Source organism: Vipera berus (assembly GCF_964194415.1).
Source record: "Vipera berus genome assembly, chromosome: 6".
Taxonomy (NCBI): Eukaryota; Metazoa; Chordata; class Lepidosauria; order Squamata; family Viperidae; genus Vipera; species Vipera berus.
In genome coordinates, this window is record NC_138208.1 from 10,326,524 (window position 1) to 10,340,760 (window position 14,237).

At 45.3% G+C, this 14,237-nt stretch overlaps 1 protein-coding gene across 1 annotated transcript in view; it reads right to left on the minus strand.

The window, feature by feature from the left end:
* FAM107B (family with sequence similarity 107 member B) overlaps positions 1–9,328 on the minus strand; it is a 60,777-nt gene extending 51,449 nt beyond the window's left edge. Inside the window, exon 1 of the mRNA XM_081331853.1 lies at positions 9,200–9,328. The gene's annotated coding sequence lies outside the window, so the exon portion shown is untranslated. The remainder of the gene's footprint in view (positions 1–9,199) is intronic.
* Between the last annotated feature and the right edge of the window lie 4,909 nt (positions 9,329–14,237).

A 14,237-nucleotide genomic window follows, 5' to 3' on the forward strand; every position in this document is an offset into this window, starting at 1 on the left:
TTGATGTATTTTGCAAAGTTTTTGGACATAGTTCCCAGTGCCCCGATAACAATGGGTATCACTATTACACGTTTCATCCATCATCATCATCATCATTATTATTACTATTATTATTATTATTGCATTGACAATATGAATTCAGGCCATCACCTGCCTCTGAGTGACTCCTCAGCCATCACCGGGGTCTCTATTCTTCCTCAGCACACATTTTTGCACCAAAGAATGAGGTTTTTTTCCCCCCATCCTGTATCTCATCATTTCCTTCCCAAAATCAACTGTCTTTGAAATCACAGTGATTTCTGGTCAAACAGCCATTCTTAGCTTCGGCCTCTATTAAAACACAACAGGACAAGTCTTCACGCAAGTCTGTTTATGTACGAGACTGCTTATTAAATGCTCTAAGTATTTGTGACAAGCAAATTTTAAAACCGCTTTTGCTAAAATTAATAGGCCCATTAACGGCCAAGGTGTCAGTTAGCAAGCATGTAGAGTAATCCCATTCTTTGGCCCAGAATCCCATTGTTTTAACCTAGCACAATGTTTGGAAAACTGTAATGCAATAGAAAAATTGTACTGTAGGCACCAAAGGAAGATTGTCTGTGGCAAAAAAAGTGAAGCTGAATGAACTGCCGTGGCAAAGGCAAGCTGCATTTGAAATTCTGTGTGTCCCAAAGGTGCTTTTTTCAAAAGGCAACTAACTGGAAGTTCTTATTTTTTTTCCCTTGAAGAGGTTTCACTTCTCATCCAAGAAGCTTCTGCAGTTCTTCAAGCTCATCTTTAAGAACTTCTTGGATGAGAAGCGAATCCTCTTCAAGGAAATATATATATATATATAACAAAGTCCAGTTGCCTTTCGAAAAGCACCTTTGGGACAACCATGACCTGGATGATTGAGAATCTCCATAGAAATTCTGAGTGGTAATAAATAAATAAATAAATAAACAAATGCAATTTTCTAATGCCAGACAACTGCCTAATTTTATTCACAACTTACTTTAATTAGTGTATTTATCCCAAACCTTTCTGTAAATGTTTAAGCATTGTGCCAGCTTGAGGCTACAGATGGATATTGTTCAACATATACAGTGAAGACTTCTCCTACCCATATCTATTTTCAGGATAAAAACAATACTGTAAGCAAATAGTGTTGTACTATATTATACAAAAGGCATTGTAAAAAGATTGTGCCATTCATATAGTTTATATACCATATTGAGGTGGGCCAGTCAATGGCTATTTTCACGAATGACTTCCAGAATGTCTAGTAAGTGGATCTACTATCTATTATCCTCAGATACTCACTGACTTACAACTACAAGTAGTCCTTGACTTATACAGTTGGGAGCAGAATTTTCATTGCTAAGTCTCTCGCCCAATTTTATGACCGTTGGGCCACTGTTGTTAAGTGAATCACTGCAGCGTTAAGTAATCATGTGCTCATTAAGCAAATCAAGCTTCCTCCATTGACTGTCGGATTTCACCTGGGAAAGGTTGCAAATGTGATCACATGACCAAGAACACAGCAATCACCTGTAATTGCACGGAAGTTGCCAAGCATTTGAATTTTGATCAGATGGTCATGGAGAATTCTGCAATGGTAATAATAATAATAATAATAATAATAATAATAATAATAATAATAATAATAATAATAATAATAATAATAATAATGAAGTTGGAAGGGAGCTTGGACATCACCTAGTCCAAACCCCTGCTTGGGCAGGAAACCCTATACCATTTTGGACAAATGGCTGTCCAGTCTCTTCTTAAAAACTTCCAGTGTTGGAGCATTCACCGCTTCTGGAGGCAGGTTGTTCCACTGGTTAATTGTTCTAACTGTCAGGAAGTTTCTCCTTAGTTCTAGGTTGCTTCTCTCCTTGATGAGTTTCCATCCGTTGTTTCTTGTCCTGCTTTCTGGTGCTTTGGAGAATAGCTTGACTCCCTCTCCTTTGTGGCAGCCCCTGAGATATTGGAACACTGCTATCATGTCCCCCCTATCCTTCTCTTCATTAAATGAGTGGTTATAAGTGAAGGGCTACTTGCAATAAATACAGTTAATACCATAAAGCAGATTAGAAGCCAAGAGTATCATACAGTATTACTGCTAAGCTTGTAAGCCGCCCTGAGTCTTCGGAGAAGGGCGGGATATAAATGTAATAAATAAAATAAAATATTTCTGGACTGTAATGCTTTAGGTCCACCTGGGAGAATTCCGTTCCAAGGTTACTTGATTTGAAAAACAGAAAGTGGAAATAGGAAAGACTTATGCATGTAGCATCCTGAAACTTTCGGAAAATCCTTCTATTTTTTTGTCTCTATTTGTAAATAAATGATTCCTAATTCAAGAACTCTAGGAAATAAGTTAACATTTGTATCACATTTGTAACTTCAGGCACAGATTATTTCTGAAAAGCCTTTTTTTTTACTTCTGTTACAAACTAGCTTTATTCTGCTTACATTGTTACAAGCTGCATTTAAAGAAATTAACTTTTTCATTCGTTTCCCTTGCTGTTTTTTCTCTAGGATGGTATAAGGCAGGCATGTCAAACTGCTGGCCTGCGGGCCGGATGCGTCACGCCAAAACCGCGCCCACCCCATTGCCGGCAATGGGGAAAAAGTCCCGATATGTTGAGCGACGTCATGTGACGTTGTGAGTTTGACATGCCTGGTATAGGGAAAGGATACCTTCAGGAAATCTCTATAAAAATGCTAAGTCTAGCAGAGACGTCTGAAGAGACACCAAAAAAGACACGAGGGCATCTCCAGTTGTAATCTTGACATTTCCCCCCCCCCACTTCCACTCTTTTCTGGTGGACATCCATGCTTCCATAATTTGTCTTCTTTCAGATACGTTGGGACTGTAGTTGCCAATTGCATAAAATTGTTTGCAACGTGTTAGTTGGGTTTTTGCTTCCTGGCATGATCCGGATTGAGACTGCTTTTGCGTATACAGTACAGCTTTTCAGTGAACAGAAACTGCTGCTTTAGGTATAGTCTGCACACGTTTTGTATGGGAAAATAATGCACCTTGCATCAAAACCTAAAGAAATTGCGGGCTCCAATCTTATTTAAAGCTCACCCCAGAAGGTAGAAAACCGCCTGCTGAGAATGCTTTAATGTGCATTCCTTTCCTGAACTGGAAATTGGGCTGGATGACTAAATAAAAGAAGATGGCTTGAAGATCCTGTTTAGATTTGTACAATTTAGGGATTAGCACAAATATTGAATATTCCCTAGGGCAAAATTGAGCCAGGAAAGCTACAAGAAGCCTGCTTTTTCTGTTGGGGATCTGCTTGTTAAGATAAAGCAAAGACGGAAGATCAGAAACTTTCTGATCCTCAGTTGCTTAAAAGAGCCTCAACTACATATTAGGTTGTACGTAACAAGGGAGGCCAAATATTTGAGGCAAGATGAGCGGCAGACCAATTTAATAAATAAAACTAAATAAATATTTTCAGATATTTTGAAAAGACTGGAGCTCAAGATGAGCTAAGAGAGAAGGGAGATGGTTTAAGAGAAGAACATTTTGGCTAGGAATTCAGAACAGGAAGAAAAGTCTCTGTCCCTCACTTCTTTACAAAGGATTTGTACCTTTCTTGGACTTTGCCACTCCACTCTCACACAATTGTAGTGGGGCTGCAAATGCTTTTAAACAAGTCTTTTGGCAATTGCATGAAGAAACACCCCTCTCTGCTACTCATTAAAGCAGCTGTGTCCTTTTTTTCAAGTTTCCCCATGAGCCTGAAGAAAACGTATCTGCTTTAGCGAGTCCACTAACACAACTGTTAAAGTAGCTGCCTTGTCAGGCTCACACAGAATCCTGAACAAAAGTCACAACTGCTTTAAGAGCAGCGGTCAAAAGCTGGACCCACCATACCAGTTCGGAAGTATTTCTCCTAAAGGATTTTCAAAGTATGTAGCATCGTAATTGGTAATCTCATTCCTAATCTGCATTGTTTCAACCAGGATAATGCTGCAGTACTTGAATATTGGCTCCTCGATTAAGGGTGCAACATGTCCAAAAGGCAACCATTATCAAGGAGATGGCAGCAAAGGAATCAAACATGAAAACCCATGAAGCACACATGTAGCATGTCTCATTTAGAGATGGGTAGTATATTTATCTCCATTTTTTTCCACGAAGACTCTCACTTAAGGCCTCTAATACGTGCCCTCCAACATATTGTCTTCCCAAGGGGATGCATCACAAATTTACTACAACTGAGTTCCAGAATTCTCTGCTCCTGATAATTGTTTCCACCATCCCAATCGGAATTCCAGAACATCTCGAGAACACAATTTGGTGCAAGACTGCACTCAAGTTATCCATTCACTTAGACCTATTGCTGCTCAATAAATCTGCCCTAAACCTTGAATTGAGTTTCTTCTGCCTAGTAGATTTGTTCATTCTCAGGTCCAAAACTGATCTTATTAAACTCAAACTCAAGCACCGATTTTCCTATAAAGTGCCCACAGGTTTTAGTGTAGGTTTTAACCGCAAGCTCACACAGGAGCAGAACAAGTATTTTACCACCGTTAGAGATTTTATACCACAATTCCAATACCAAAAAAAAAGAAGACCATTTTCCAACTGTGATCAATCTAATGGATCTTCCCGACACTCTGTTTTTCAAGAACCTTCAAAGAAACTCTTTTAAATCAAATCATTTATGGTGCGGTTGAATATCAAAGAATGAGAATCGAAAAGGGAATGTTGGATTCAAAATCAATAGTCGCAAGCCTAAACTAGGATGAACTTTATAAAACCCTCAGCTTTTGTCAATAATAGCCTATCAATGTAGTAAATCGTCATTTAACTTGTTTTGCATCTCTTGTTTTAGCCAGCCAATTGGCAGATCAGCATTTCTAATTGCATCCCTAAAATGTTTCCTCCATTCTAAGTTTGAACATCCACTCGATATAAGCCTGTATGACATCTACGTAAGATAATGCCACCTCTCACAAACACTGGATACCTTATTTGCATGATACTAAAAATAAAACATGGCCGATGTTTGCGGCAAACAGCCATGCTACGCTCGGGGCAACTGAATTAGACAAAAATGTAAGTGTAAAAAAGATGTTGAGACTCTAGAAAGAGTACAGAGAAGAGCAACAAAGATGATCAGGGGACTGGAGGCTAAAACATATAAGGAATGGTTGCTGGAATTGTGCAAGTCTAGTTTAATGAAGAGAAGGACGAGGGGGAACATGATAGCAGTGTTCCAATATCTCAGGGGCTGCCCCAAAGAAGAGGGAGTCAAGCTATTCTCTAAAGCGCTCGAAGACAGGACAAGAAGCAACAGATGGAAACTAATCAAGGAGAGAATCAACCTAGAACTAAGGAGAAGTTTCCTGACAATTAGAACAATTAATCAGTGGAACAACCTGCTTCCAGAAGCTGTGAATGCTCCAACACTGGAAGTTTTTAAGAAGAGACTGGACAACCATTTGTCTGAAATGGTATAGGATTTCCTGTTGGAGCCTGGGGCTGGACTAGATGACCACCAAGATCCCTTCCAACATTATTATTATTATTATTATATAAAACTTTTATTCATAAAACATGAAACTCAACTGAACATTCAAATTGACTGGCACTAATGGTTGACACAGGTTGCTGCCAGCATCCTAGGTATCAACCAGGTATCTCCTTAAAATGTAAGATGTTCCGAGTAGCCATCTTGGCTTTACGTGGGAATCTTCAATTATTATTATTATTATTATTATTATTATTATTATTATTATTATTATTATTATTATTATTATTATTATTATTATTATTATTATTATTATTATTATTATTATATAAAGCACCTGTACGGGCCAGAGTTAACTTCAGTTGAAAGGCAGAGCTTCCAATTTAGCAAAATACATTCAAGCTGTTAGGTAGGAAAATTTGCCAGCGAATTGAAGAAGTGGGTATTCAAAAGAGCTGATGGTTTAGCCTCTATAGCTCTGCTTCAGAAGTTCCGGTTGGTTCTCTGCTTGCACAGTATACCACATATATATTAATTCATTTCCTGTCTGCACATCTGCTTCCTCTAAGCAATCATGCTTGCCAGTTTAAAATACCCTTTGCAACTTAAGAGGCCACACTGATGAACCACCCTGTGCCTAGCAGTTCTGATTCTTCCATAGATAACTTTGCTTCCCTGTAGCTCTTTTGTGTGTACACAACTACAATTCACAGTTTCTCCCATCAAGATCAACTGAAGGGTGTGGCTGGATGGTGTCAAAGCCCCAAGCTTTGAACAAGCCTCTTTGCAATAAAGTGAATACAGAAAGGTTTCTCCAGCGGTCGTTAATATATATATATTCTTCCATCCCTTTTTTAATTTGAACAGGCACAGGCTGGAACAAAATCATTGCAACTATTAATAATAATAATAAAGTTATGAAGGAGGAATAATTGATAGCTTTTGCTTTCCAAAGGACAAACTGACTTGTCATTTTTGACTTTCGGCTAATTAAAGCTTATTTTACTTTGGGGAGAGGAAAAAGGGAACAGAATATAGGGACAGAAACCACAAGAGGCTTATTTGTTTGAAAGTGAAAGAAATACAGAATCATTTTACTATGACTGATCTGCACCAGCTCCTGATAAAAAGGCAAAATGCTATTTCATGTCATGGCCAACTAACAGCCCATTAGCTCAACCTGCCCCCCCCTTGAGTTCATGGCTACAATATGCAAACAGCTTTTTTTCCCTTCTCAGGGATGTTCATTGTAACTACAGATAGTCCTCAACTTACAACCATTCATTTAGCAGCCAGTTACGACAGCAGTGAAAAAAAAGTAACTTACCATCCTTGAAAATTAAAAGGTCATAGCATCCCCACGGTCATGGGATCAAAATTTGGGGGGGGTTTGCAGACTCCTGGGGGGGGTGTCACGTGATCCCCTTTTGCAAACTTTCCAGCTGTTTTATGACCAAGTCAACAGAGGAAGCCAATTTTGCTTAACGGCTGCTGTGATTCACTTAACAACGGTAGAAAAAAGATCGCGAAATTGGGCACAGCTCATTTAGCAACAACCTTGCCTAGCAATGGGAATCTGGTCCTAAATGAAGTCATAGGTACTTAGTCCAGCTTACGAACAGTCTAGCATTTCCTGGTGGTCTCCTTTCTAAATACAAGCTAGGTCTGTTCCCGTCCAGCTTTTTGAGCCTACAATGTTGGAAAGTGCAAGGACACTTCAGTCAGGCAGATCACCAAATGCAATGATGAACAACTTTCACAGGGGGGGGGGACCCCAGACTAGTGCTAGATTACTTGGAAGTTGTGGGTCCGTGTTATTTCAAACAAGAGCTACAAAATACAGGTAGTCCTTGACTTACAACCACAATGGAGCCCAAAATTTCTGTTGCTAAGTGAGACATTTGTTAAGTGACTTTTGCCCCATTTTACCACCTTGCCACAGTTAATTGAATCACGGCCGTTGATAGGTTAGCAAACACAGTTGTTAAATGAATCTGGCTTCCCCACTGACTTTATCAGAAAGCCGCAAAGGGGGATCACGTGACCCCGGGACATACAACCGTCATAAATATGAGCCAGTTGCCAGGCATCTGAATTTTGATCACGTGGCCACCGGGATGCTTCAACGGTCGTAAATGTGAAAAATGGTTATAAGTCACTTTTTTCAGTGCCGTTGTAACTTTGAATGGTCACTAAATGATCTGTTGCTAAGTCAAGGACTAGCTGTGGTTGGAGCCTTCAGAGCACAGTCATCTTCTGATGCAAATCTCCTGCAAGCAGGAACCAGCGGAACATACAAATCTGCCATAAATGAAAATATTAGAACAGTCCACAATCTACAGATCCAGAGACAAAGGAAAATCCAGACGCAGCCTGACTTCCAGGATGGGAGAAGCAACTGGATTAAGGGACAGTGTTATGCCGCGCTTGGCTCCTGCTGTCCATATGCTCAACACATGTAGCAATTAATCGCTTCATATTTGGAGTCCATATATACACACACCCACAACTCGTCACATCCAAAGTCCAAATTAAGTTCAAATGTCTTTGATTAAAGGGGGGAGGGGGAGGAGGGACAGGGAATAAGTTCCATTTAAGATTTACATTTGGGACCCAGTGCAGAACCACCGACTCCTTTTTCAATGAATGCTCTTTTTTCTGTTGTTGTTAAAAAACAACAACCAAAAACCTCCAAAGCAGAAACCCAGAAAAACATGTAAGGTTCAGAAGTTAAAAAAAAAAAACAAACCTCGATGGATGATGGCCAAGGGAACAGAAGACTCTGTTCACAGGTGGTCTTTGCCAAATGAGGACAAAAAAAAGGGGGGGGGAATGCGAGATTGGGAGAAATAGTGCATGGGGGGGGGGTTGTAGGGAAAGCAGCCTCTCACCCCACCCCAGAGCCTCAAAGGATCCGTGCTCCTGACCTTTGGGATCTCTCCTAAGGTTCCTGGATCTTTCCAGTGCGTAAAAGCGCAGATCCCGTCTGAAGTTTTTGTTGTTGTTGTTTTTTTTTCCAAAAGGGTGAAAGGATGAAGGGTCCAGCTCCGAATTGGAGGATAGAGGAGTGTGTGTGGGGGGGGGAGGGGGAAATATTTGAGCGCCTAAAAAGGCTCTTTAAACTGGCGAGGGAGCAGGAGCCACAAGAGGCAGGGAGGAAAGAGAACTTCGCCCCGGAGGGCTGGCAAAAGGGATTGAGGAAGCCAGCCGTTTTGTGTTTTTTTTCGTTCAGACGCGCCCCAAAGCCAAGCTAGGAAACTCGCCACGTTTGGCGCAGGGCCCCGCCGGCCGGCACCCCTCGCCTTTGTCTCCACCGGCTTATATATCGGGGGGGTACCCTCCCCCTCCCCATAAGAGGCGCCCCCCCCGGCCGACAAAGCCCGGGGAGCGGCGGGTCCCCTGGCCCCGCAGCCGGTGCGCCTGGGCGGGGGAAGGGGGGGTTTGAAGGAATCCGAGGGATTCGGAAAAGCAGCGACCACCGATTTGCCTCCCACCCACCCCCACTCACGCCCCCACACCCCCCCCCAATCCGGGCTGGTCCGTTCCCATCTCTGGCCAGCCTCGAGTCCCTTCCCCAGCCGCCCCCCCCCGGTTCCAGCCGAGCGCCAGCCTTTGTGCGCAAAGGGAGAAAGACCCACACACACACACACACACACACACACACCGGGCCGCCCCCTCCCGCCAGCCCCCCTCCTCAATTCGCAGCAGCTCAGCCCTACCGGGAAGCAGAAGACGGGGAAAAAAGGCAGGGAGGGCAAAACTTCTCCCCCCCGAAGCGAGCCGCTGCTCCTGCGGCCCGGCTGGGGACTCGCTCGTGGGTCGGTGGGCGGCTGGGTGGGTGGGTTGGCTTCTCCTGGCCGCTGCCAGCCAACCAGCCTGCCTGCCTTCCTCCTCCTCCTGCCCGGCCGAGACGCGCCTTGTAAGGGCTGCGGGGCGGAGCAGCGCCGCCCCCCCTAGCTGAGTCACGGGCCAGGGACCTCCCCTCCCACCCCCCCCACCCCCAAGCGGGCAGCCTCCCACTCATGCCTTCCGCGACTCGCTTGGCGGCTCCGGAGGTTTTGTGTGTGTCTAACCGGGGGCGCCTTTTGTTTCCGCGGGCGCTGGGGAGCAAGAAGGGAGTGGGGTGGGGTGGGGGGGCTCCTGGGGTTTAATTAATGGGAGGTGGCCAGCTGCCGCCGACCACCCCCTTCCCCCGTGACGCGTGGGAAGCCCACGCGGAAGCTCCGACCGAGGCAGCGGCTGCAAGGAGGTCCCCCTTTGAGTTGCACGCGTGGAGCCCGGGCAGCGGGAACAAAGGCCCACTCAGATCGGGGTGGGGGTGGGCAGGCTTGGCAGGGCCCCCCCCCTCCCCGCACGCCAAGTCCCGACGACGGCGATTTGCACCTTCCTCTGCTGGAACCTGTCCTACTCCCGAGGAAGCCTGCTTTCCCCGTCCCTGTTCCTTGGGCGACCACGTGTCCGTGAATTCTTAAAGGGCGCTTCAATTATTGGGGCTACCAAAGAACCAATTTTATTTTCCCCCCTCCAGTGCTTGAATGTCATTAAACGCAGCTGGATTCACGTCTTGTAAGCATCTGGAAAGTGGTTTGTTTTTTTTTTCCCTCCCCTTAATGCAACCTGGCTGCTTGCTGGGTGATGGGGCTTGTTTTAACAAGCCATGGTTAGTCCTGGTCTAGCATGGTGGGTGAGCCTAGCCACTGTGGTTGGCTTTTCAGCCCTCACACGTGAGTCGGATTGGATGGAGACTCCTTGTTGTTTTTTTTTGAAGAGCCCAGAGGATGCCATGATGAAGATATTAAATAATTCCCTCATTAACAAAAGGGCTTGGGTAGGCCTCCTGCATGATCTCATGACGGTATTATTTTATTTCCAAACCAGTGACGCGTAACACAGTCGTTCTTATGATCTAATCCAGTTTTTCGTTAGATAATGGGATTAAGGAAGGGAAGGAAATTGCTGACCAGTTTGGAATACAGGTAGTCCTCTGCTTATGACCATAACAGCCCCAAAATTATGTCACTAAGTGAGAAATCTGCTAAGTGAGTTTTGCCCCATTTTATGTCTCTTCTCACCACATTTGTTAAGTGAGTACTGCAGTTAGTAACGGTTGTTAAGTGAATCTGGCTTTCCTCCTTGACTGCTTGAAGGTTGCAAAAAGGGATCACACACACACACACACACACACACACACACACACGGACATTGCAACTGTCATAAATATGAGTCAGTTGCCAAGTGTATGAATTTTGATCATATGACCATGGGGCTGCTGCAGCGGTCACAACTCTGAAAAATGGTCATAAATCACTTTTTCCAGTGCTGTTGTAACTTTGGTCACTAAACGAACTATTGTAAGTCAGGCTTAACAATGTGTAACTTATATAAGTTTCATTTATGGCTCAATTTACACTCATTGACTAAAAGAATAGTAACCGCTTAGCTCTATGTTTTTCAACCTTGGCCATTTTAAGATAGGTGGACTTCAACTCCCAGAATTCCCAGCCAGCTGTGCTGTGCTGACTGGGGGATTCTGGGAGTTGAAGTCCACCCATCTTAAAGTGGCCAAGGTTGAGAAATACAGGTTAAATACTCAGGCTACCTTCCTAGTAAATCCTGGTGGTCGCCCATCTAAACACAAACCTATCCCTATTCCAGAGGTCTTCAAACTTGGCCCTTTTATGACTTGTGGACTTCAACTCCCAGAATTCCATGCCTGGCTGAGGAATTCTGGGAGTTGAAGTCCACAAGTCATAAAAGGGCCAAGTTTGAAGACCCCTGCCTATTCCCTACTTAGCTTTCGAAGGTGCTTTTTGAAAAGGCAACTGGACTTTCTTAGTTTTTCCTTTAAGACAGGGGTGTCACTCAATTTCATTGAGGGCCAGATCAGCATTGTGGTTGCCCTCAAGGGGCCGGGTGGGTATGGCCAGGGTGGGCGTGGCTAGAGTGCATATGGCCTACTGGATGGGCGTGGTCAGCTCTACATCGTTCGCATCAAGGGTGCCTATGGGGGCCTGGGCAGGAGTGGGACAGATCTGAGGGTCTCTGGCAGAAGGAGGGTCTCTGGGCCAGGGCCAAGGCAGTGGGGGCCGTTCCCTCACTGTTTCCAGGATGGCTTCACGGGCCACATGAAACCACTTCGCCGGCCCCATCCGGCCCCCGGGCCTTGTGTTTGACATGTCTGCTTTAAGATGTTTCGCTTCTCATTCAAGAAGCTTCTTCAGTTCTTCAGTTCAGAATTGAAGAGGCTTCTTGGATGAGAAGCGAAACGTCTTCAAGGAAAACCAAAAGTCCAGTTGCCTTTTCAAAAAGCACCTTTGGACAACCATGACCTGGATGATTGAGAATCTCCATTGACAGCTTTCAGGGGGTTTTCCCCAACTATTTTGCCACCATTTAGAGGGAAAATAACATTCTTTTCCTTCATCATTCTCTAGAGTATCCTACTTTATAATTGATGTTTTGTCTTGGGCAACGAGAGAATATTGATTTCTCTAATGAGTAAGATTTCCTTTGAGATGGTGAGGCTGGTGCTGGAAAGGGGTCCTTTTAAGCTAGCAGATCTATGTGGGCAAAGAAAAAAAAACAGACTGGCTTTTTAATTAAGATTAGTTGGCTGATATACGGAGTAAGGAATTTTCTGTAATGGCCCCCAGAGTTAGCGGTTCAGTTTGGAGAGTGGCCTTAGGGAGAAAGAGCCGGTTTGGTCTTGTGGCTATGGCAGCAGGCTAGAAAGCGGAAAATGATGAGTTCTCCTTAGCCATGAAAGCCAGCTGGGTGGCTTGGGCCAATCACCAGGAGACACCAAGTTCTAGTCCCCATGAAACCAGGGGCGCAGAGTTCTAGTCCCACCATAGGCATGAACACCAGCTGGGTGACTTGGGCTAACCACCAGGAGATGGTGAGTTCTAGTCCTGCCTTAGCCATGAAAGCTTCCTGGGTGACTTGGGCCAATCACCAGGAGAGACCAAGTTCTAGTCCCCATGAAACCAGGGGTGCAGAGTTCTAGTCCCACCATAGGCATGAACACCAGCTAGGTGGCTTGGGCCAATCACCAGGAGACACCAAGTTCTAGTCCCCATGAAACCAGGGGCGCAGAGCTCTAGTCCCACCATAGGTATGAATACCAGCTGGGTGGCTTGGGCCAATCACCAGGAGACACCAAGTTCTACTCCCCATGAAACCAGGGGCGCAGAGCTCTAGTCCCACCATAGGCATGAACACCAGCTAGGTGGCTTGGGCCAATCACCAGGAGACACCAAGTTCTAGTCCCCATGAAACCAGGGGCGCAGAGCTCTAGTCCCACCATAGGTATGAATACCAGCTGGGTGGCTTGGGCCAATCACCAGGAGACACCAAGTTCTAGTCCCCATGAAACCAGGGGCGCAGAGCTCTAGTCCCACCATAGGTATGAATACCAGCTGGGTGGCTTGGGCCAATCACCAGGAGACACCAAGTTCTAGTCCCCATGAAACCAGGGGCGCAGAGTTCTAGTCCCACCATAGGCATGAACACCAGCTGGGTGACTTGGGCTAACCACCAGGAGATGGTGAGTTCTAGTCCTGCCTTAGCCATGAAAGCTTCCTGGGTGACTTGGGCCAATCACCAGGAGAGACCAAGTTCTAGTCCCCATGAAACCAGGGGTGCAGAGTTCTAGTCCCACCATAGGCATGAACACCAGCTAGGTGGCTTGGGCCAATCACCAGGAGACACCAAGTTCTAGTCCCCATGAAACCAGGGGCGCAGAGCTCTAGTCCCACCATAGGTATGAATACCAGCTGGGTGGCTTGGGCCAATCACCAGGAGACACCAAGTTCTAGTCCCCATGAAACCAGGGGTGCAGTGTTCTAGTCCCACCATAGGCATGAACACCAGCTGGGTGACTTGGGCTAACCACCAGGAGACACCAAGTTCTAGTCCCCATGAAACCAGGGGCGCAGAGCTGTAGTCCCACCATAGGTATGAATACCAGCTGGGTGGCTTGGGCCAATCACCAGGAGACACCAAGTTCTAGTCCCTATGAAACCAGGGGTGCAGAATTCTAGTCCCACCATAGGCATGTACAACAGCTGGGTGGCTTGGGCCAATCACAGGAGACACCAAGTTCTAGTCCCCATGAAACCAGGGATGCAGAGTTCTAGTCTCACCGTAGGCATGAACACCAGCTGGGTGACTTGGGCTAACCACTAGGAGATGGTGAGTTCTAGTCCTGCCTTAGCCATGAAAGCTTCCTGGGTGACTTGAGCCAATCACCAGGAGACACCAAGTTCTAGTCCCCATGAAACCAGGAGACAGTGAGTTCTAGTCCCACTTTAGGCATGAACACCAGCTGGGTGGCTTGGGCCAATCACCAGGAGACAATGAGTTTAGTCTCCATGAAACCAGGAGATGGTGAGTTCTAGTGCTGCCTTAGATATGAAAGCTGTCTGGATAACTTTGGACCAATCCCTCTCTCCCAGCCCAACCCACCTCACAGGGTTGTGGTGGTGGTGGTGGGGAAAATAGGAGGAGGAAGGTGTGTTGGATCTGTTCACCACCTTGAGTTGTTTTCAAAAATAATAAGCGTGGGATACAAATAAATAAACAGGGGCAAGACTCATTATGGGTATCATCTAGCAGGTGTGTATGGGGTTCTGAGTCCGTTTTTTTGACGCTTAGAGGCTGCCTGTATAAAGTGCCTGGAGTTTTCTTGGCCAGGTTTGTTTGTTTAGAAGTGGGTTGCCTCCTCTTGACAGGCCTTAGTTCACCTGGATGGCTTCA